This window comes from Canis aureus, chromosome 16, assembly GCF_053574225.1.
Source record: "Canis aureus isolate CA01 chromosome 16, VMU_Caureus_v.1.0, whole genome shotgun sequence".
NCBI lineage: Eukaryota > Metazoa > Chordata > Mammalia > Carnivora > Canidae > Canis > Canis aureus.
In genome coordinates this window covers 838,183-861,066 of record NC_135626.1, presented here as the reverse complement: position 1 = coordinate 861,066, position 22,884 = coordinate 838,183, and positions in this window count along the sequence as shown.

The window sequence follows — 22,884 nt, the reverse complement described above, 5'->3', positions numbered from 1 at the left end:
GATAGTCACACAGAGAGAGAGAGAGAGGCAGAGACACAGGCAGAGGGAGAAGCAGGCTCCACGCACCGGGAGCCCGACGTGGGATTCGATCCCGGGTCTCCAGGATCGCGCCCTAGGCCAAAGGCAGGCGCCAAACCACTGCGCCACCCAGGGATCCCCTGGCTCTGCCTTCTGAGGCCACAGGTCTGTCTGACCTCTGCTGCCAGAAAACCAAGAGACCTGAGCTCCAATCCAGACTCACAGCTTACTAGCCGTGTCACCTTGACCTGGTATTTACCCCTTTCTGGTCTTCAGTAGTCTCATCTACAAAACGGGGATAATCACAAGAACCATCCCCGAGGATTGATAGGAGATGTGGTGAGATCCTGTACACAAACCTACTGATGCAATGATCAGTTATTAGGCGGCATTGTTTTCAGAGATCTCCCAACTCCTGGCACTCTAGCCAGACTCACATCTGCCTGCCAAGCTTCCAACGCCAACATCTAGTTCCTGGTTTTTATAGATGGGGCCACAGATCCTAGCAGAGGGAAGGGATGGGTGCAAGGTCACGCAGTCTCCTGATCATCCACAGATTTTCTCCCTCAGTTTCACCGGCACACTGAGCCATCCTGTGGGCTCCACAGAAGGGATGCCTGGCATAAGGACCGAGAAGTCCTTGGGCCAATTCCCAGGGTGGGAGGGTGAGAATCACAGGTGTAGGGTAGGAACCATGCCAGGTGGGAGAAGTGAAATGTGCTGGGCAGCCCCTCCTAGGTCCCCACCCAAACTGTTCCTGTGCTCCACTAGGACAAAAGCCAGCTGCCCCGGGGAAACAGAGCAAGCCAGGGCCGACCTGGGGAGGGAGCGGGGCAGATAGAAGCCCTAGGGCCCTGGGGTGCAGGGACAGGCCTCAGCTCCCCTCGTGCACACACACACACACACACACACACACACCCATCGCCTAACACAGGTCCAGGGCCCTCTGGTATCTGGCGAGGAGCTGTAAGTCATGGATAATCAGCAAAAGGGATGGGGTTGGGGTAGAGATTCAGGGGTTCAGATACCAAAGAAAAAGGGACTTTCTGGTGCTGAAGAAAGGAGAGGAGAGCTTGAATGAGACCCATTTCTATTACAGGCCCTCTAGGCTCTGGGCCTGCCTGAACCTTCTGCTGACTCCTTATCCCCAAGCTACTCTTTATACTCAAAGGGACTAACACTTGAGTGGCCCTGGCCTTGGGAGAAACAGCCTTAGGCTGGGAGTCAGGGGAACTGGGTCCAAGTCTCAGTTCTTCCAGGGACTGACTTCAGACAGGTCTCTGCACCTCTCCAGGAGGCTGCTTCTCCATCCGAACAATATAAAAGTCACATCAGATGGTCTCTGCGAACAGGTCTGGCATAGAATGACTGAGCCCTCGCTGGTGCTGGAGATATTGAGATGGATGCAATGAAGGAGGCCAGAGGGAAGATGGCAGGCAGTCCTCCAGGGACAGGAGAGGTGGCAGCAAAGGTGTCAGGGCTTGGTGACCGGTTGGCACTCGAAGGAAAGAGAGGTGCTGAGGAGGGCACCTAGGTTTCTGGCTTGATGCTGGCAATGATACCCAGGGAAGGAGTCAGGGAGGGGAGCAGGCTGGAGAGACGGCATTCAGATTTGGACTCGTTCTGTTTGGTCCATGTGGGCAGCAAGGTCCAGCATGCAACTGGATTCACAAAGGAGAGGTCCAGGCTGGCCCTTGCCCCAGCCCCGGGAAAGGCCATGTCGCCTTTCCCTGCCCCTCTACTCCAAAGCCTCAACATCTGGAGAATTTTCCCCGATATTTAGGATGGTGAGCTTCCTTCCACTCCAGGGTCCCCTGGCATGCCTCCTCCTCTTTCTGTTCTCCACGGAAATTCCTGTGCCTTCTCTGACCACAGCAGCCTTCCCAGCACACTGGATCCTGTCGAGCTGCAGAGGACTCGGTCACTCTTATATCCCCGGGACCAAGTACAAGATCTGGCATGCAGAAGATGCCTGCAAATGTTATTTGATTAAATAAAATATGAGTGATTGAATGAATGAAAAAATATAGAACTTCTACAAGTGAGTGAGAGTCCAAGGCCAGCTTCACAGGGTGACTGCCAACCCACCCATCTGCCGTGACCGCCACCAGAAAAGGAAGTGCCCAGCCTCAAGGTTCCCGGTCTTCCCCAGCTGGGCCCATTGACCAGCACCCCATCACTCACAGGACCAGCTCTACCCCAGGCCCTGAGCCCCTACCAGCTACAACAGCACACTCTTCCCTCTTTTCCTGTACCCACTGGCAACACGGGGCGGGGTTTCTCCGTCTCTACATACCCCTACCTCTGGCTTCTGGCAACCCTACCAGCGGCCCTAGCTAAGGCCTAGATTTTAATGTCCCTGGAGAAGTCTCACCCCTGCTGGGTCCCACCCATTATTTAGAAATCCAGAGCTGACTCTTACCTGAATCACACAGGGACCTGGCCCCACCCAGCCCCACCTCTGGAGGCAGCTTCACAGAGTGGCAGGAAAGCTCTGGAATCAACCTAACAGCTCTCTAAATCCCACTTCCCCTGCCCCCCACCCAAACTCCTGAACAGCTCTAAGCTCTCAGCCTTAGGCAGCCAACTGTCCCTGCTTGGGCCTCAGTTTCCCCATCTGTAAAATGGGGTTAATAATTCTACTCTTGCAAGTGTTACTGTGAGAACAAAATAAGACGGTCTATGTGAGCATGCCAAACCTCCAGGAGCCCAATGTCAATGCTTTACCTGCTTTCTCTTCTGTCCCCCACTCGAGCAGGAGGGTTTCATGCAAACTTCTCTCCCTCTTTTGTACCTATTTTACCACTGCCAGGCCAGGGTTGGGCACTGGCAGTAATAATAAAAATTGCTGATATTTCTCGAGTACCTACTATGTGGCACATGGAGTGCTACGTACTCTGCATGCACTATCAGTTGTAAATTCATTGACGGCTTTATAAAGTATTATCACCTCCATTTTACACAGATAAGAAACGGCAAAAAAATAAAATAAAATAAAAAATAAAAAAAGATAAGAAATGGCAGCCCAGAGAGCTGAAATGACTTGTCCAAGTTTGCACAACTAGTAAAGGTTAGATGCAAAGGTCCAGTCCCTGTGTTCTGGAATAGCAGGTACCAGACACCTAAGCCCCAGCAGAGCCAGTTAGCAGAGGAAGCAGAAACGCACTATGGGTGATATGCTGTTCACCTCCTCATGGAAATCCTCACAACTGCTCCAAGAGGAAGATAGGACTATCTCCATTGCAAAAGAGGAAACTGAGGCTAACGGAATTCACTAGATCTGATGGGGGGGTGGGGAGGAGGCAGAGGAAAAAAGGAGGAGGAAGAGGAGTTACAACCCCTGCCCAACACATGCTGTGTAGCAGGCGGTCTGCTGAGTGCTTTGGGTGTACCAACTCCTCTATAACTCGAAACAGCTCCATGAGATAAGTTTTCTTCTCGTCTCTGTGTTTGTAAGTGGGAAAAGGGGAAAAATAACTTGCTAGAGGCCACAGGCTAGGGGCTGGTAAAGCTGGGCTCTGAGCTCTGGTCTGCTTGATGCTGACATCTGCAAGCTTAACTCCCTGCTACATACACTCCATCCCTGGCTCTCTTGGATTCTAACCCCTGAATCTTTAAAACAAACACCCAAATCCTGGTGGAGGTAGGCCAAGAAGACAGATAAACAAGCAGGGATTGGTGAGTGGAGAGTCCCCAAGCTCATCTGGGGAGTTTCCACTGCAGGGTCCCCTGTCCTACAGGCCCCAGCAATAAGCAGCTGGCGCCATCTGATCTGTGATCGGCACAGGATGGCTAAGCAGTCACGCCACTGGCAACACGGCCTCCCCAGCCCACCCCCACCAACAACGGAATCTGCGGAGCATCAGACATCATCAGTTCCTGAGATCTGGGGGCCTGGCTGCCTGTGACAAGGGAGGAGCTGGAGGAACCAAGCTGGGAAAATGAACGATGGTCTTGCTAAAGAGACAGTAGCTGCTCTAGAAGTTGCTGGGACAAAGTCTCAGTCTCTGCCCCCCTCTCCTTCTGCACCACAGTTGAAGAAAGAGGAGCCATGTTCATAGCTCTCCTTCGGTATGTGAAATGTGAAATACCATCCTAATTCTACCCAGAAAATTTGGTAGCTCCCAGGGTCCCCAGACCTTAGCTCCATCTTCAAGTTTCCTGGTTCCCTGAGCAGCAGGTGCCATAGAAAAGAGCCCTGATAGGGAGACCCAGAAGATCCCATTTCTAGTAACACAACCTCCTGAACTCACCATGTGACCTTGGCAAGTCACTTACCCTCTTGGACCTGAGTTTCTCTGTTAAATGAGTCTGTTGAATTGGATGTTCTGCGGGGCGGGGGGTGGGGGGTATGCAGGGCTCTTGGAGTCAGGCAGAACTAGATTGGGAGCCCAGGTTCATTATTCTCGCTGTATGACTGGGAACCTATCATATGTCATGTCTGAGACTGTATCCTCATCTGAAAATAAGAACAAAAATAATATCTATTTCTGGGGACCACTGTGAGGATAAGACCACTTAGCAAAATTCCCAGCACTCAGGAAGCACTTGGTCAATGATCATCATTGATGGAATTCCTATAATTATTAATTATATAGGGGGATCCCTGGGTGGCTCAGTGGTTTAGCACCTGCCTTTACACCCAGGGCATGATCTTGGAGACCCAGGATCAAGTCCCACGTCGGGCTTCCTACATGGAGCCTGCCTTTCTCTCTGCCTATGTCTCTACCTCTCTCTGTGTGTGTCTCTCATGAATAAATAAATAAAATATTTAAAAATAATAATAATTATTATTATACAACTGATCCAGTTCTGTCAGCCTAGTCCCAGATGTGGGGGGAAAAAAAGCGTGTTCTAGACACGCACACAAAATGTAAGAGGGAATGGTTGCAGTCAAGTGTTAGCCTTGTGCACAAGGAATGCGTTTGGCCATATATAACAAGGTCCCAAATATGGAAGCTGGAGAGGAAAAGGAGTAGATTCTTCTTGAAGTTTCTTCCCATTGTTCTCCTGCAACACCCTTGGGATGGGTTATGTCCTCAGCCATGTTCCAGGCAGGAATGGGGTAGAAGGGGGAGCCCCAGCCCCAGCAGAGCCCCCCTGCCATTCCTCTTGCCAGAATTGTGTCACACGACCTTGCTTGGCTGCAAAGGAAAATGGGAAATGGAGTTTTGGGGTTAAGCAGGAAGGACTGAGTGTTGGAAATGCAGATTGTCCAGTCAACCTCTAGTGTCTGCCAGGCGCTGAAGGATTTCTTTCTGGTGTGGGGTGTGGTTTCCGGTGTGTGGCTTCCCCAGGAGAACCCAGGAAGAAGTATATGCTGCAAAATCCAAAGATGAGCAGAATTTTTTTTTGTCCCAGGATAGGGTCTGAGAATTGCAAGTCTGCAGTAGGTCAGAGCCAGGAATTGCCCTAAGAGAAGGTCCAAACCACCTACCCCTCTCCAGTGACAGACTCAGAGACTCAGGGTGAAGCAGGGACTTGCCCAAACGGGCCAGGTATCTCTCCTCTGTGCCCTCTGGCCTCTTGTTTTTTGTTTGTTTCTTTTTAAAGATTTTATTTATTCATGAAAGACACACAGAGAGAGGCAGAGACACAGGCAGAGGGAGAAGCAGGATCCCCGATGGGGAGCCCAACGTGGGACTCAATGCCAGGACCCCAGGATCATGACCTGAGCCAAAGGCAGACGTTCAACCCCTGAGCCACCCAGGTGCCCCACCACTGAGCCACCCATGTGACCTCTTGTAAAATGACCAGCCTTGGAATGAGTCACAGTAGAAACAGTGGTGCCCAGATGCAAGAACATCTCATCCTTTGAAACCTCATACCCAATGGCCTGAAAGTTTAGTGGGCAAGAATATGCACTTCCAAACAAGCCTCAGTTCTCAGGCTAGAGCCTTAAAAGTGCATTTTCTTGAGCCTTTCAGATAGAACTGGACTGACTCATCACTGGCATAGACTGTCTGCTCCTGCTTTAAGCACCTCATTAATAACTTACCGTCACTGAGCTGTACCCAGTTTAGGAAAATATTTTCACTTACATCATCATTTCTTTTGTCAGCAGTCTTCTGACGTCGGTGTTTTCAGCCCTAAATAAGTCAGGATTATTTCCATTACAAATGAGAGATACCCAATTCCAACTGATTTTGGCAAAGAAGGGGAAGAGTTGGCTCCCAAGCTGAAAATTTGAGGACAGGTATGGCTACAGCCAGGTGTCAAGTTTTCTCTGTTTCTCTCTGTGTCTCTCTCTGTGTGTTTATTCCCTCTCGTTGGCTTCACCCTCAGGCAGGTGCTCCCCAAGCGCTCAGGCTGCTCCAGACTCACACTGCCCTAGCACCCCAATCTCATATGAAAAGAAAATGCCTCCTTCTTGGAAACTTCTGATTGCTCTGGCTCAGCTCATGTGCCCATCCCTAAACCAAATGTTTTGACCAGGAAGATGGAATATCCTGATTCAGACCGGCCAGTCCTAGACCATGTACCCATGTGAACTGAGAATGGGAGACAGATGTTCCCCAAAAGAAAACTGGGCGCTGCTTTCAAAAAAAGAGGGAAGGAAGGCAGGGTAGGCAGAAACAACCATGCTCTATTTCTCCACTTGGCAGACACGGAAGCCAACACTCAGAGAGGTAAGTGGCTTTCTCCTGAAGCCTCAGGGCTGTTGAGAAGGGGGGCTTTCTTGCCTTTGGCTTCAGCCTGGATGGAGAGAAGAGGAAAGAGCTACATGTTGTGAGTGGATGCCTGCCTGTTGGAGACTCAAAGCATCAGAGCCTCCCCAGGAGGGAGGGAGAAGGGTTCAGAGGGATGCTGGTAGCCAAAGCTCCTTCTCCTTCTCCTATGTACTTCCTGGGATTTGCTTGAGCCAGAGAGAACGCTCACGTTTGCTGAACAATTTCAAGGCCTGCCAGATACTGTTGGGCACTTGACCTATCTTTCTGACCGTGTTTTGCAGAGATAGAAGTTTAGGTACAGGGAGGTAAGGCAACTTGTCCAAGACACACACAGTCTTGGAATGGCAGGGCTGGGAACAATCCAGGTCTGGCATGATTCCAAAGCCTGTGCTCTTTTCTTCAATGCTTTTCTATGGGGCACTATTGACATTTTGTGCAGGATTGCCCCTCGCAGGGCAAGAAGTTTCTCTGGCTGATATTAAGGCCAGTAAGGGCAACAGTCCATAGTTGCTCCATGCATTTCTAACTCTCTTCCCTCCAGGAGGCTACCTCTGGCTTGGAGGGGAACCGTAATACCATGAGGACCAAGTCTGTTTCCTTTTTGTGGGCTCAGGGCCTGACACAGAGCATGTACTTAATAAATATTTGATGGAGGGGACCCCTGGGTGGCGCAGCGGTTTGGCGCCTGCCTTTGGCCCAGGGCGCGATCCTAGAGTCCGGGGATCGAATCCCATGTCGGGCTTCCGGTGCATGGAGCCTGCTTCTCCCTCTGCCTGTGTCTCTGCCTCTCTCTCTCTCTCTCTCTCTCTGTGTGACTATCATAAATAAATAAAAATTAAAAAAATAATAATAAAATAAATAAATATTTGATGGATGAATGAATGAATGAATGAAATACCCTGTAATCAAACAGGGCTGTGTGTGACTCCCAGCTTTACCACTTGGTAGCTATATGTACTGAGCAAGTTACTTAACCCCTCTGTGCCTCAGTTTCCTCCTCTGCAAAATGGGGACAATATTAGTACCATCCTCATAGTGTTGTTACGAGGATTAAATGAGCTACTGCTTATGAAATGCTTGGTATGTTGGTCAATGCTTAACAAGCACTGTATCAGTGCTTCTTAAATGAGCCAAAAAATTAATAAATAATGACTATTATTTATACACACACACAATCAGGAGTTTACAAACACCGTGAGTTTGTTATCTCCTTGGACCACCTCCATTACCCTAGGAGGGAATGTTACACACATTTTACAGGAAACTGAGGCTCAGAGAGGTGAGGTGACCTGGGTCTTCTGGTTGTTCAACTGCAGCTCCAGATTTTCAGACTCTGGCTTCTCTGCTTAAATCCCCTGAAAATATCCATTTGTAAGCCAAGAATGAAGGAGGGAAGAAGGAGCTGCAGGCATTCCAACCTCTCAGAGTGCCTGGAAAGGAACAGATTGTCTGACCCCGTTGCTACAAAGGACCACTCTCCTTTCCTTCCAACCCAAGGCTCTCTCACCGGGCTGCCCAGTGCTCTGTGGGGTGTGTGTGTGTGTGACCAACGGGTTGGGAGGAAAGGGGCCCAGCCATGTGGCCAGGACCACAGGACCGCATCAAAGAACTGGGTGGTGAGTGAGGACTGTCAGCTGCCTGCCCACAGCCAGAGAGGAGTGCTGGGTTTGCAAGTGCCCCAGAATCCCCAGATCTGGTCCCCTCCCCCAAGCCACCCTCCAGACAGCAACAGGCTCTCTCTCCTGGGGGCATCTCACAGCCAGAGCACAGGAGTGGCCTCACTGCTCTATGATTTTTCAATTCCACACCCACCCATCCTACAAATAATCATGAGATAAATCTGGGCCAACTTCCAGGCCAGCTGCTGGAGACTTCTGCCCTCACAAAACTCTCAGACAGGGAGGTGTGAGCCTCAGAGGAACAAAAGACTAAGGGTGGGGAAGGAGCCTTGGGGATCTCCTTGCAAGGCCCACCTGCCCAGATCCTTAGGAGGATCGCAATTCCCAGATGCTGCAGGTTCATAAACCCGCACCTGATCCTGCTGCCTAGCTGAGGCTACAGGTCCCATGACCAGGCTTTGACTAGCATGGCATCTCTGGGTGCCCACTCCCTCAGCTTCTCTCCTGTTCACCCCGCCCTGCTCTAGCTCCTCAGACCCTCTCACCTCCTTTGCCCATCCACGTGCTTTAAATATTCTCTTGCTCTCTTGGCATAAAGGAAAAAATATGGACTTTAGAGACATGCGCACCTGGGTTTCCATCACACTAGCTGTGTGACCTTGGCCATATTGCTTAGATCCCTTGGGTCACAATTTCTCCACTATAAAAAGAGGGATAATGTGATGATTTGAAAGGCTGTTGGAACACTCAGTGTATAGTAGGTGTTCAATAGATGCTACATTTCCTTTTCCTCGAGGGCTGCTACCCAAGAGTTGGATTAAGAGACAAACAGGGAAAGCCTTCTGGCTTTTGCTTTCCCCTTTTATTCTCCTTTTTAATCTTGCCAGGGGTTCACCCAAAGAGAACTCCTTCTTGCAAACATTAATGTTCTATGAGGGACATTAACATATAACCAAGAAACATATACAAATATATGTCTATATACACACATATATAATGGAATATTACGTTAAAAATATTTTTAAAAACCAGCCATAAAAAAGAAGGAAATCCTGCCATTTATAACAAACCTGAAAACATTATGCTAAACGAAGCAAGTCAGACAAAGACAAATACTGTCTGTACATGTAGAATATTAAGAAGCCAAACTCACTGGCAGTGGCACCTGGGTGGCTCAATCAGTTAAGCACCCTACTCTTGGTGTGGACTCAGGTCATGAACTCAGGGCGGTGAGAGGGAGCCCTATGTCGGGCTCTTCACTGAATGTGGAATCTGCTTAAGATTCTCTCCCTTAAACGAACTAGGGGTGGCGGAAGGGGAGGAGGGCGGGGGGTGGGGGTGACTGGGTGACGGGCACTGAGGGGGGCACGTGACGGGATGAGCACTGGGTGTTATTCTGTACGTTGGCAAATTGAACACCAATAAAAAATAAATTTATTTAAAAAAAAAAAACGATTCTCTCCCTCTGCCCCTCCCCCCTCTAAAAAAAACCCCCAAACACAAAACTGAACCAAACCAAACTCACAGAAACAGAAAGCGGACGGGTGGTTGCCAGAGGCTGGCAAGTGGAGGAAATGAGTGGTGGTCAAAGGGTACAAACTTCCAGTTACAAGATGAATACCTCGGAAGTATCGATGTACATTGTGGTAACCGCGGTTAATAACACTGTGTTGTACACTTACAAGTTGCTAAGAGGGTAGATCTTGAACGTCCTCAACACACACAGAGACAGTAACTATGTGAGGCAATCGATGTGTTGACTAAGGTTATCGTGCTAAGCATTTCCCAGTGCACACCTGTATCAATCACCGTGTTGTACACCTTAAGCTTATAAATGTTATATGTCAAATACATTTCAATAAGCTGGAAAAAAATTCTATGGGATATTCATTCTCAACAGGAGCGTGTCCTTGCTACGGAGGCATTTAAGAATCACTTCTAGGGGGGGTCCCTGGGTGGCTCAGCGGTTTAGCACCTGCTTTCGACCCAGGGCATGATCCTGGAGTCCCGGGATCGAATCCCACGTCAAGCTCCCTGCATGGAGTCTGCTTCTCCCTCTGCCTGTGTCTCTGCCTCTCTCTGTGTCTCTCATGAATGAGTAAATAAAATCTTAAAAAAAAAAAAAAAGAATCACTTCAAGGTATTTTTTCAAGTCGCATAAACACACAAGCACACGCGCACGTTCGGTGAGATTTTGATATTCCCTTCTTCTGAGAGCAAGATGCAAATCACATCCTTAGTGAGTCTCCATACCAGTGGAAGTGCAGAAAGGTAGAAGATGGGAAAACACTGAGATGGGTCATTTATATGCCAAACCATCTCAGAGGCACAGATCTGCTGAGATCTCAAGATCTCAGCCTGGCATATCTCCCCTCACCAGGTCTGTCCTTGGTATCTCACTTCATCTTCCTTCCCTGGCAACATAATTTGGATTGTGTAGGATCTGGGCTCCTCCTTACTCCTGTCTACTCGAAATCCTCAACTTTCTTATCCAGACCAACCCAACCTAATCAACTCAGCTCAATCTCCCACAATTCTCCTAAATTCAACTCGAGTCAACTCAACACAAAACAACTCAGCTTAATTCTACAAAGTTCAGTTTGAAGTAAACCAGCTCAGCTCTACTCACTCGACCAAACCCAAACCCAACTTCCATGCATTCCAATCAAACTGAATTTTATTCACCTCACCCACCCCTACATGATATAACACAAGTCTATTCCACCAAAACCAAACCAACCAAAAACAAAACAAAACAAAACAAAACAAACAAACAAAAAAACAAACAAAAGAAAAACCCCAAAACCAAACCAACCATGCTCAACTCAACTAAACCCATCCTGCCCAGCTCAGTTTTTCTCCCTTTGTATCTCCTCCTTCTTTCCAACACTTGATACCTACATTCCAATCCTGACTCCCACTACCAGATTTTCCTATCTTTCCCCAAATAGTCAGGCACAAAGTTAATGCCTCATTTAAAGGAAGATGAGGACATTTTTCTTTGGACTTTCTACCTTCTTGCTCTTCCCTCAACCCTAACCGTATCCTCTTGTAGGTAATAACCTCCATTTACCTCTCGTTTCCCACCATTTGTCTCTACCCTTTTTTTTTTAAATTTTTATTTATTTATGATAGTCACACAGAGAGAGAGAGAGAGAGAGAGGCAGAGACACAGGCAGAGGGAGAAGCAGGCTCCATGCACCGGGAGCCCGAAGTGGGATTCGATCCCGAGTCTCCAGGATCGCGCCCTGGGCCAAAGGCAGGCGCCAAACCGCTGCGCCACCCAGGGATCCCTGCCTCTACCCTTTAAGGAAGACTTGAGGCCATGAAGCCTCAGACATCCCAAGCCTGTGCGGGCTCTCCTGTCTGCACACGGTACTCCCAGGGGCATTATGTCGGAGGACATTTAGATTGGGAGGCCAGAGGGTTCTAGTCCCAGAGGAAATCCGAAGAGAAGAAGAGCAACCACCAGACCCAGGCACAGTGCGGGCAACAGCAGGAGCTGGCTTGACCCCTAGGGGGCAAGACACTCTGCTGCTGACTTTCCTACCCATCCTCCTGGATCTCTTTCTAATCATTTATGGCTGCTCTGTTCCTGTCTTTATCTCTCAGTCTTGGTCTCTGTATCTCTGTATCTCTGTTTCTCTCTCTCTCTCTCTCTCTCTGTCCTCTCGTTGTCTCTGCCTCTATCTGTGGGTGACCCTATCTTTTCATCTCTGTCTGGAACGCTCTCTTCCTCTTTCGGTATCTCTCTTGCTGCTAGCTCCCTCTTGCTGCTCAGTCCCTCTCCATCTCCGTCTCTATTTCTGGCACAATCTGCTTCATGTTCCACGCCTTGGCTGGGTAACTCTTTCTCCTGAACACAGATGCCTCCATCTCCTCATCCCCTCCACTTTCTCCCTACCGAGGGAGCAGCAGTCATCCCAGGCTACCTGAGAGCCTCCCCAAGGCTGCTGAACCCCGAGCTCAAGCTGATTCCTCGCTCAGGAAATCACAAGTGTGCCCATAGCGCTGGAAAGGAGTTCAGGCCCATCTCCTTGTTTTATGAATGAGGAAATTGAGCCCCAGAAGTGGCAAGGGACCTGCCAAAGTTCATTTAGAGTTAGTGGAGCAAGAACTAGACACTATCACCTAGAGACCTCAGACTCTGAAGCCAGAGTAGGAAGGTCTGGGTACCAGACTAGCTGGGAGGTAGATGGAAGGACAGTGACACCTGCTCCCAGAAGCCATCTGCATGAACACGGGAATTACTTGCCTTCTACATCGTCTCAGAGCAGCAATTCCTCGTCTCTCTGCCTGTCTGCCTCATAGTAACCTGTATGCTCTGGGGGGCAGGGATGGTGAGAAGAAAGGAGACAAGAAGCATCCTGGGTGCCCTTCTGGTGAAGGTCATTTACCACTGAACCTGACCCTTCCTGACAATTTTGAGAGAACAAGCAGGAGGCCCTCAAAAGGCTTGGGGGAAAGGAGGAGATCAGGGTCTGGCCTCCTGCTGCAGTAGGGCCAGGGCTGGGGTTTTAGTCAGACTGGAGCCAGAATCCAGCCCCTGAGCCCTCAGCTGCAGGCTCCCTGCCCAGCCAGGCACAGCCCCAAGACTGTCTGGGTCTTGATCAAGGTGAAGCTTCGGACCTGGCCAAAGGCCAGGACTGCATTCCTCTTCAGCCCCACCCGGCACCAGGCTCCTGGCCAATCTGGGCCCCAGCAAGAACCAGAGACCCCTGGTGGGCCTGAGCCAGAGCCAGGCTGCAGAAACGACCCTTATCCAGCCCAGAAGGGAGGCCCCCAATACCTCCTCCTAAGCCAGTGACTGGCACACATATAACTGCTCTGGGGCCGCCTCCCTCAGCAGCATAGAGTTCCTGGGCTGCCGCCAGCCCAGGCTTCCTCAAAACCCTAGAAGGTCCGAAAATAGAAAAGGAGAAGAGAAGGCTGTAGTCAGTGTGGTGGACCGAGGAGAACTTGGGGAAAGAGGGGAACTGGTTCTAAGCCGTGGGCAGACACCACCAGGACCAGCGCTGGCCTGACCTCCAGTACTCTCCCACCCCTCTTGCCCAAGCCTCCAGCTGCCTCTCTGTACAAGGGACCTCAGATCTTTGGCCCCCCCCAAGACTCTACTGAACAAATCAGGAGGGACACCTGGGTGGCTCAGTGGTTGAGTGTCTGCCTTTGCCTCGGATCATAATCCCAAGGTTCTGGGATCAAGTCCTGCATCAGGCTCAACCACAGTTGAGTCTCTGCCTCTCTCTGTGTGTCTCTTATGAATAAATAAATAAATCTTAAAAAAAAAAAAAAGAAATTAAAAAAAAGGGAACAGATTGGGAGACTGTGTCCCAGAGAAGGAAAGAAATTGCCCAAGGAAATATCAGAAAGGGAGACAGAACGTAAAGACTGCTAACTGGGAAACGAACTAGGGGTGGTAGAAGGGGAGGAGAGCAGGGGGTGGGAGTGAATGGGTGACGGGCACTGGGGGTTGTTCTGTATGTTAGTAAATTGAACACCAATAAAAAATAAATTAAAAAAAAAAAAAAAGAAAAAGAAAAAGAAATTGCCCAAGGACAAGTAGCAGGAGAAGGAGCCAGAATCTGGGCTCCTGGCCCTCCTAGGCCCTGCTCCTTCACCAGCAGGCTCTCGGGTTAGGGTTCTTTTTGGGTCCCAAGCCTGCCCCATCTGCTCAAAAGGCCAATTTCAAGTAGTTTCCTTCTCGTGTGAACTGTCCTAACCCGAGAGTGCCCTGTTCCTCAGAACACACAACTAAGCTTGAATCCCAGCTCTCTGCAAAGCCTTGGGAAGGCAAGGCTCTCCTCTGCTCCTCCTGCCACTGTTCTCTGATCTCCACCTGGCCTGGCTTTTCCTTCCCCTTTCCCCAGCCTTCTCTCCCCACTGCCACCATGGGCCCAGTGGAGCCTGGGGTAGGCAGGGAGAGGGGCCTGGCCCTGCTTCCACCCACTCTGGGCCCTCCCTGAACCCCCAGATTGGTCCCTGTCCCTGCAGCAGACCTCGCAGGGCTGGAACCCACTCGCTCCCCTGCTACCCCTGCCACCACCAGGCAGCCTTTGTTCTTAGAAGGTCCTTAAACTCTTGAAACTGAAATCTGCTTCCCTGGATTCTCTGCTGCTGCCTCCAGGACCTTCCTCCACCTGATGTGCCCTCAGAGGTGGGCAAGCCGTGCACCTTCCCTGACAGCACTGTTGCTTCAGGAGGCTCCAAGGTCAAATCCTGCCTCAGCTACCACCAGCGTGTGACCTGTGGGACTCTGCCCCATGTATCTCCTCCCCTGGCTGATCCTAATCTGTATCCTTTCCCTGTAATAAATAATAACTATGAGCATAAGACTTCCAGTGGGTCTTGTGTATTTTAGCAAATGATGAAAGCCGAGGGGAGTTTGCAGCACCTCCCGAACTCACAGTAGTGTCAGAATGACGGCGGTGTCGTGCAGACGCTGCTCCCTGCCCTTGTAGTTGGCCCCATGTCACTGCAACTCCTCTCATGCAATACCCACAACAACCCTCTGCAGTCAGTGCAATCGCCATCAGTCCTGGTTTACAGTTTAGGAAACTGAGTTAGGGAACCTAACCAAGGAGGCACTAGGGGTAAATGACAACGGTGAAATGTGAAAGCAGCAGCCAGGCACTGAAGTCTACAGCTGTGACCACTGTGCTGTGGCACTGCCCACCTCGGGATGCCGAAGGGGGACCCATGAGAACTGGCAGGGGAGAGTTTCCAGAGGGCTTCCCTGGTGAAGAAGTTGAACTTTGTCCTGGGACCAATGGAAAGCCAGGGGTGATTTTGAGCAAGGAGTGACATGAGCAGCTGCACATTTTAGCAAGGTCTCCTGGATGCGGAGAAGACCAACTGTGGCTACTGCAACAGATGGGGCATGGGGACAGCGGCGGAGGGGGTGGGGGGGGATAGTGGTGGTTGGACCTGAGCCTTCGTCTTGGTGATAAAGAGCAGTGGACACATTCCAGGTCTACCTAAAAGGCAGACTTGACAGGACTTGGGGACAGACTGGATTTAGGGAGTAAGGCAGTGGGAGGGGGCCCAGGGTAACACCCAGGCTTCCAGACTAGACGATCATGGTGTTAAGTCCTTGAGATAGGGTAAGACCAAAGAAGAACAGATTTGGGATGCCCTACACGACCATTAACGACCCCAGAGTCCTGAGGGCCAGGGCTGCCCTCACCCCAGGGCGCAAGGCCCTGGTCGCCTGCCAGCTTCAGAGCAGGAAAGCTGCGCCTCACCTACCCCAGAGTTGCCACCAGGTGGCAGCATAGGCCACCTTTTCCCAGGAAGGCCAGGGAAAGGAGGAAGACGGAGCATCTCCTGGCTTCAGATGCAGACCATTGGAGAGACCTCCCGAAATGGACAAAGGAGCCTCCCCCAGGGGCCTGTACATGTGAGTTCCTGCAAGTGCAGCATGCAAAGATCCCCGGATCTAGGAGGCAGGAGTCCTGGGTTCTAGGAACTGCCTGTGGTCCACGGCCAGCACCCGCCCCTCTTGGTTTCTCCCCTATAAAGAGCACTAGCCCTGCACAGGAGCCAGAAGCTGGCAGGGGACTTTGAACTGCATCTCTACCCTTCAACCCCTAATATCTGTGGCTTTCAAATATATTTCTAAAGGCAGCAATTTTTTTTTCTTTTTTACAAAATCCCAAGTGCCTCATGTGTAACACAGAGAACAGATTCATACTGATGTGCTCCAGCTCAAGTAGAGCCCACGGAGCCCACAGAGAGGATGAAACCCAGACCCTTCGCCTTGGCATCCAAGCCCTTTGCTCACTACCTCTCCGTGCCTCTTCTTACCCAGACCACACCCTTCTACTCTTTCAGCTCAGACTGGACTTGCCCTTGGGAACGCACTTCTCCTCCCCTCCTGATTCAAATCCTCCTCCTCCCTTACTGTCAGGTCCCTCATCACCTCCTCTGAGAAGGCTCTTCCAAAGCCCTTGGTGGAAAGAGTCACTCCATCCTCTGCACTGCCCCACACTTCAGCCACCAAGCACCTGCTGTGGCTAGGCACCTGCAACAAGCCAACAGTCCTTCCTCTTGCTCTGAAGGTCTCATGTTCTATGCACACTCACACACCTCTCTCCCTGCTCCTGAGGACCTCCAGGTGGGGACCACGCCCCCAGTAGAGTATGTACAGCCTCACGCAGCTGGGGCTAGCAGACCGGCCTCTGCCCCAGCAGGCCTCCTCAATCCACATTAGCAGATAGCTGATCTTTCGTGGGTCTTTGCTTTCCCCTCTGTGTAATGGGGGCTGCTATTTTCTAAGCAGGACTCTGTATAGGATCAGGACTGGCTACATCATTTGTGAGGTCCAGTGCAAAATGAAAACGTGCAGCCTCTTGTTCAAAAATTACTTAAAATTTGGGATGCCTGGGTGGCATCTGCCTTTGGCTGAGGTCATGATTCCAGGTTCCTGGGATGGAGTCCTACGTCAGGCTCACCACAGGGAGCCTGCCTCTCCTTCCGCCTATATCCCTGCCTCTCTCTGTGTCTCTCATGAATAAATAAATAAATCTTTAAAAATAAAATAAAATAAATAAATAAATAGAAATTAAAGACAATAATAGTATATCATTGAGCCAAACACAGATCGTACTCCCATCAAGCTGCCCATGAAGTTTCTGCACTACACAAGGGGTCTGAAATGTAATCAGCCTGCACCCAAATGTGGAGTTTTGTCTGCCAACAAGTCACTTTTTTCTTCATTCAAAGGCACTGTCTGCTGCTCAAGTTGGATGCAGCAAGGCTGCATCTGCCCCAAAGGGAGTGACTATTCCATAAGTCACACAAAGTTATGGTATTGGCCAGTGGCAGCCCTGTCTGAGTTCTCTAAGATTTCATGACCCAGGCACCTGAGCTGCACTTGTGGACTTTTTGTTGAATGACAAAAGGGGACCAGAAATTGGACATAAGACATTGGAAAGCAGGGATGAAGCAAGCTAGCCCATAACTGTGGCCTGTTAATGTTTGATGGGCGAGTAAACGAATGGCCAAGTGAGCGCTGAAGACTCATCCCTGGGTGGCTCAGCGGTTTAGCGCCTGCCTTCGGCCCAGGGTGTGATCCTGGGGTCCCCGGATTGAGTCCCACGTCGGGCTCCGTGCATGGAGCCTGCTTCTCCCTCTGCCCGTGTCTCTGCCTCTCTCTCTCTCTCTCTGTCTCTCATGAATAAATAAATTAAAAAAAAAAAAAAACAATAGCCAAACTGTGGAAGGAGCCTCGGTGTCCATCAAACGAAGAATGGATAAAGAAGATGTGGTTTATGTATACAATGGAATATTACTCAGCTATTAGAAATGACAAATACCCACCATTTGCTTCAACGTGGATGGAACTGGAGGGTATTATGCTGAGTGAAGTGAGTCAATCGGAGAAGGACAAACATTATATGGTCTTATTCATTTGGGGAATATAAATAATAGTGAAAGGGAATAGAAGGGAAGGGAGAAGAAATGTGTGGGAAATATCAGAAAGGGAGACAGAACATAAAGACTCCTAATTCCTGGGAAACGAACTAGGGGTGATGGAAGGGGAGGAGGGCAGGGGTGGGGGTGACTGGGTGACGGGCACTGAGGGGGGCACTTGATGGGATGAGCACTGGGTGTTATTCTGTATGTTGGTAAATTGAACACCAATAAAAAATAAATTTATTATAAAAAAATTTTTTTATTTATGGTTTATCTCTTTATTGTTTCTCCTTTTATCAAAACCTGTCACAGCTGGGGGCCAAGAGGAAGTAAAACAAATTGCCACAAATATTCCCCCTTGTCCCCAGTCAGTCTTCCCCCACCCCTCACCCAGAGCTTCCCACCAACCCTGGGCACACATGATCATCTCCCCCCACCCTCAGCCTTCTCCCAGCAATAAATACAGGTGATCGTGATTCGATGAAACCAAAACAGATTTCTCCATCTTAAATGCCCCCAAAAGGGACAAAAAGGGTGCAAAAGAAGTTTAATGCTGATACCCTCTTCAGGAAGAGTGGAAAACTTCTTTCCCCCAACAGACAGGGGAGATAGAACTGCCCCTGTGGGAACTGCAGCAACTCTAGAAGCAATCAGGAAGAGAAAAGGTTGGGATGGCAGGGAAAAGGATGCTCTTCAGCAACCTCACTCCTTTGATCCATTCATCCCTTATCAGGTAAGGGGTGGTCGCAGTGTTATCAGTGGGGCATATAAAGGGGAGGGCTGACAGAGAAAAATTAGGTGAAAGAAATAAAAGGAGAGAGAGCAGTCTGGTGGGGAAGGGGAAGGAGAAAAGGAGCCCTAAAGCTCACTGCTCTCATCTTCCAAGAAGCGGCATCAACACACAAGAGGTATGAATGAAGAGCGTTTAGAGGAGATTCAGGGCCCCCAAAAGAAAGGAAAGAGAAGGGAAAGCAAGGGCCTCTGTGGGATTACAGAGCTAAGAGAGATTGAGAAAACATCAAGTCTGGGGTTTGCCAACCGTGTTCTCCAAAGCTATAGGGATCTGCAAACGTGTGTTGGTGATAGGGAAAGACCAGGAGCTCAGGGATTGGGTCCCCTTCCTGCGTTTTGACTTTTCATCTGTCTCACACTGGCCTTCCCATATAAGCTTTTGTTTAAAGAAGTTTGCTGGCTCTGGAAGGGCAGGGACTCGCCCAAAATCCCACTGCAAAGCCTAGGGAGAGGATCAAAGATTTGAAGGCAGAAGTCAGCCTTGAGCTCCCAGAGGAAAGCCTAAGGCAATACAATCCAGGCAGCAGAGTGAACATCAGAAACTGGAGTTTTGACCATAAAGTTGAGGGTCCACTTCTGGGTTCTCTATTCTGTTCCACTGATCTATGTGTCTGTTTTTGTGCCAGTACCACACTGTCTTGATGACCACAGCTTTGTAGTACAACCTGAAATCTGGCATTGTGATGCCCCCAGATACGGTTTTCTTTTTTAAAATTCCCCTGGCTATTCGGGGTCTTTTCTGATTCCACACAAATCTTAAAATAATTTGTTCTAACTCCCTGAAGAAAGTCCGTGGTATTTTGATAGGGATTGCATTAAACGTGTACATTGCCCTGGGGAACATTGACGTTTTCACAATATTAATTCTGCCAATCCATGAGCATGGAATATGTTTCCATCTCTTTGTGTCTTCCTCAATTTCTTTCAGAAGTGTTCTGTAGTTTTTAGGGTATAGATCCTTTACCTGTTTGGTTAGGTTTATTCCTAGGTATCTTATGCTTTTGGGTGCAATTGTAAATGGGATGGACTCCTTCATTTCTCTTTCTTCAGTCTCATTGTCAACTAATATTCGATAAAGGAGGAAAGACTATCCACTGGAAGAAAGACAGTCTCTTCAATAAATGGTGCTGGGAAAATTGGACATCCACATGCAGAAGAATGAAACTAGACCACTCTCTTGCACCAGACACAAAGATAAACTCAAAATGGATGAAAGATCTAAATGTGAGACAAGATTCCATCAAAATCCTAGAGGAGAACACAGGCAACACCCTTTTTGAACTCGGCCACAGCAACTTCTTGCAAGATACATCCACGAAGGCAAAGGAAACAAAAGCAAAAATGAACTATTGGGACTTCATCAAGATAAGAAGCTTCCACACAGCGAAAGAAACAGTCAACAAAACTAAAAGACAACCTACAAGGGGATCCCTGGGTGGCTCAGTGGTTTAGCACCTGCCTTTGGCCCAGGGCGCGATCCTGGAGACCCGGGATCGAGTCCTACGTTGGGCTCCTGGTGCATGGAGCCTGCTTCTCCCTCTGCCTGTGTCTCTGCCTCTCTCTCTCTCTCTCTGTCTTCCTGTGTGTGTGTCTCTGTGAATAAATAAAGTCGAAAGGAAAAGAAAGGAAAGAAAGAAAAGAAAGAAAGAAAGAAACTGGAGTTTTATCCAGGACAGGAATGTGGATTCAGTGCAGAGGATCCCCGACAAACCAGAGGGTGGAGGTCAGGGATGGTAAATCTCAGCTCAGAGAAGAGATTCGAGGTCAAGTTCCAAGTTCAGGGGTCAAAGATGAAGCCCTATTCTTGGTTCGTTCATTCAGTAGGTATTTACTGAGCACCTACTATGCACCCAGCATGGTTCCAGGCCCTGGGATATAGCAGTGAACAAAGCAATGTCCCTGCCCTCACGTGGCTCACATTCTGGGAGGCAGGGGTCTGTGTGCAGGAAATAAAGATGCTTATAAGGAAACAAATGAGGCAACCAGCTAGAGATAAGTGACACAAAGAAAATTAGAGTGGGAGGGAGAGACTGCCAGTAGGTGGGCTAGCTCATGCAGGGCGGTCAGGGAAGGCCTCCCTGAGGAGGTGACATTTGAGCTGCACTCTGAATGAGTTGGGGCTGCCAGTGTCCCAGCTGGGGGTGGGGGGTGTAGCCGCCTGCCTGCTGGGAGAGCCTGCAGATCCACACAGTGAGGTTGGGCAGGCTGGGCAGGAAGTCTGGCCCCCTGTAACCATATCCCCAGGAAGGAGGAAGCCAGGAAGGCGCTTTCAGCAGTTGTATTCATCAAGGCCGGCTGCAGTAACCCCGGGCAGCACCAGAGGCTCCTTGGGGCCCCTCTCCACCTTCAGCCGCCTGGGGAGGAGACAGCCAGGGAGGGAGGGCAGCCTAGAGCAGGCCTTGGATTCTCTTCCAGACAATAAATGCTTCCAGGTTCCTGGGGAGCATTCCTTGGGTCACAGCTCCATCTGATCTCAATTACCCCCGGTGTAGGGTTCCAGGGCTGGGTAGGGGCAGGGGTGGAGGGAAGGCCGCTTCTGCGTAATCAGAATCTCCTGGCCCGGTGGTGAAGACACCCCGGGACAGATCCCCTCAAATTTCAGGATTCAGGGAAGGGGTCCTCCCTGGAAGGAGAGGTTTGGCTGTGGTGGAGAGCCTCTGCTTCATGTTCCATTTTGCTGTGTGACCTGCTGTGAGTCACTTAACCTCTCTGGGCTCCTGTGGAAATGCAGACAAGTTCACCTTTTCCTTCCCAATGAGGCAAGAGTGCAGCCCAAGCCTGGACGGCAAAGCTCCGTGCTGTGTGCTGAGCTGGGGTGGGCTGGAGTGGGGTGGGGTTGCTAATCCCTTACATTTTCCTGCCTTGATTAGATCTTAACCGTCCTGCAAATACATCCCCACCCAAGATCATGGTGCCAGGGTTGCTGGGATTAACAGATAAAACAGAGCAGGGGCACACCACCCCCACCTGCAACCTTCCCCAACTTGCTCGGGCAACGCACTGTACCTCTGGGCCTCAGCTAGCTCATGCCCCTCTCCAGGGGGGGTGTGAAGGTCTAATGAGTAACGAGCCGAAAGCCCCTTTGAAGAGATGCACCCAGTAGCCCAGTAGCGCTCACTGGATCACGTTTGCAGTCAGCAGCCACCAAAAAGGGCCCTACCTCGAAGCGCCGGGAAAGGCTCGCGTTGGCAACGTCCGCTTGCCACAGTTTCTGTGATTGATGACCTTGGGCAGGTCCTTCTCCTGGGGCCCCGGAGCCGCAGGGCCCTGTCCGCCCGCCGCACGTGCAACCACGTCTGTTTCAAATGGGCTGGTTATGGAGACCTTAACTGAGGTGACATTTGAGCAAAGACACACAGGACATGAATCACAAACAAATATGCACATCTCAGAAGGGTTTGCAGTGCGCCCCCAGGCAGGTGCATTAGGCGGGCACATACACTGCGACCCTCAGCGCGCCCAGAGGTCCATGCCTAAGCCTTGGCCTGCACGAGCACCTACGGCCCAGGGGCGACGCCCTGCACACGGCCGGCACACAGATCCAGCACATGCCGGCCTCTATGACACCTATCGCCTCTACGCACGCACAAACGTGCCTGCCATGTGCACGTGTGCACGTCTGTGACCACGCCTGCGTCTCAGACATCTGTCATCACCCCCATTTCCATACATTCATCAACTCACAGGTACGGAGCCCTGTGATAAGTGAATCTCACACATCACATACCTCAAGTACATGGTTTTCTCTAATTTCGTAAGACACTTGTCAATATAGTACATCACGATACATTTGTGTCCGTGTCGGAACACGTATCACATGAGCATATGCCCAAGGACATTTAACAGAAGCCTCGAGTAAATGCATGCCCACACTCTGCACACCCACAAACACACCTACACACGCCTCTCTCATACAAACCTGCTGTATGCACCTTTCCCGCATGTTCCCTTGTACCTATTGACAACTACCATGTGCAAATAATAGTGATCACATTAGTGCCAGACCCAGTCATAGGTGCTGAACTTGGATTATTTCATTCAGTCCTTAAGGCAACTTTATGCAACTGGCACTATTTGTTTAGCCTAGCAGTTAAGAGCTCAAAATGTGGTCAGGCTGCCTGGGTTTGAACCCCAGCCATCCCACCGTCTCACCCGAGAGCTTCAGTTGCCCGGTCTGTAAAGTGAGGGCAACTGCAGTCCTTACTTCAAAAGTTATGTGAAAAGCCAAGAAGACAATGCATGGGAAGCATATAGTACAATACCAGGCACATAGCAAGTGCTCAGTAAATGTTCCCTGTGACTTTTATTATCCATTTTGCAGATGAGAAAAATCAGTCTCAACGAAGTTAAGTGATCTGCCTAAAGCCACA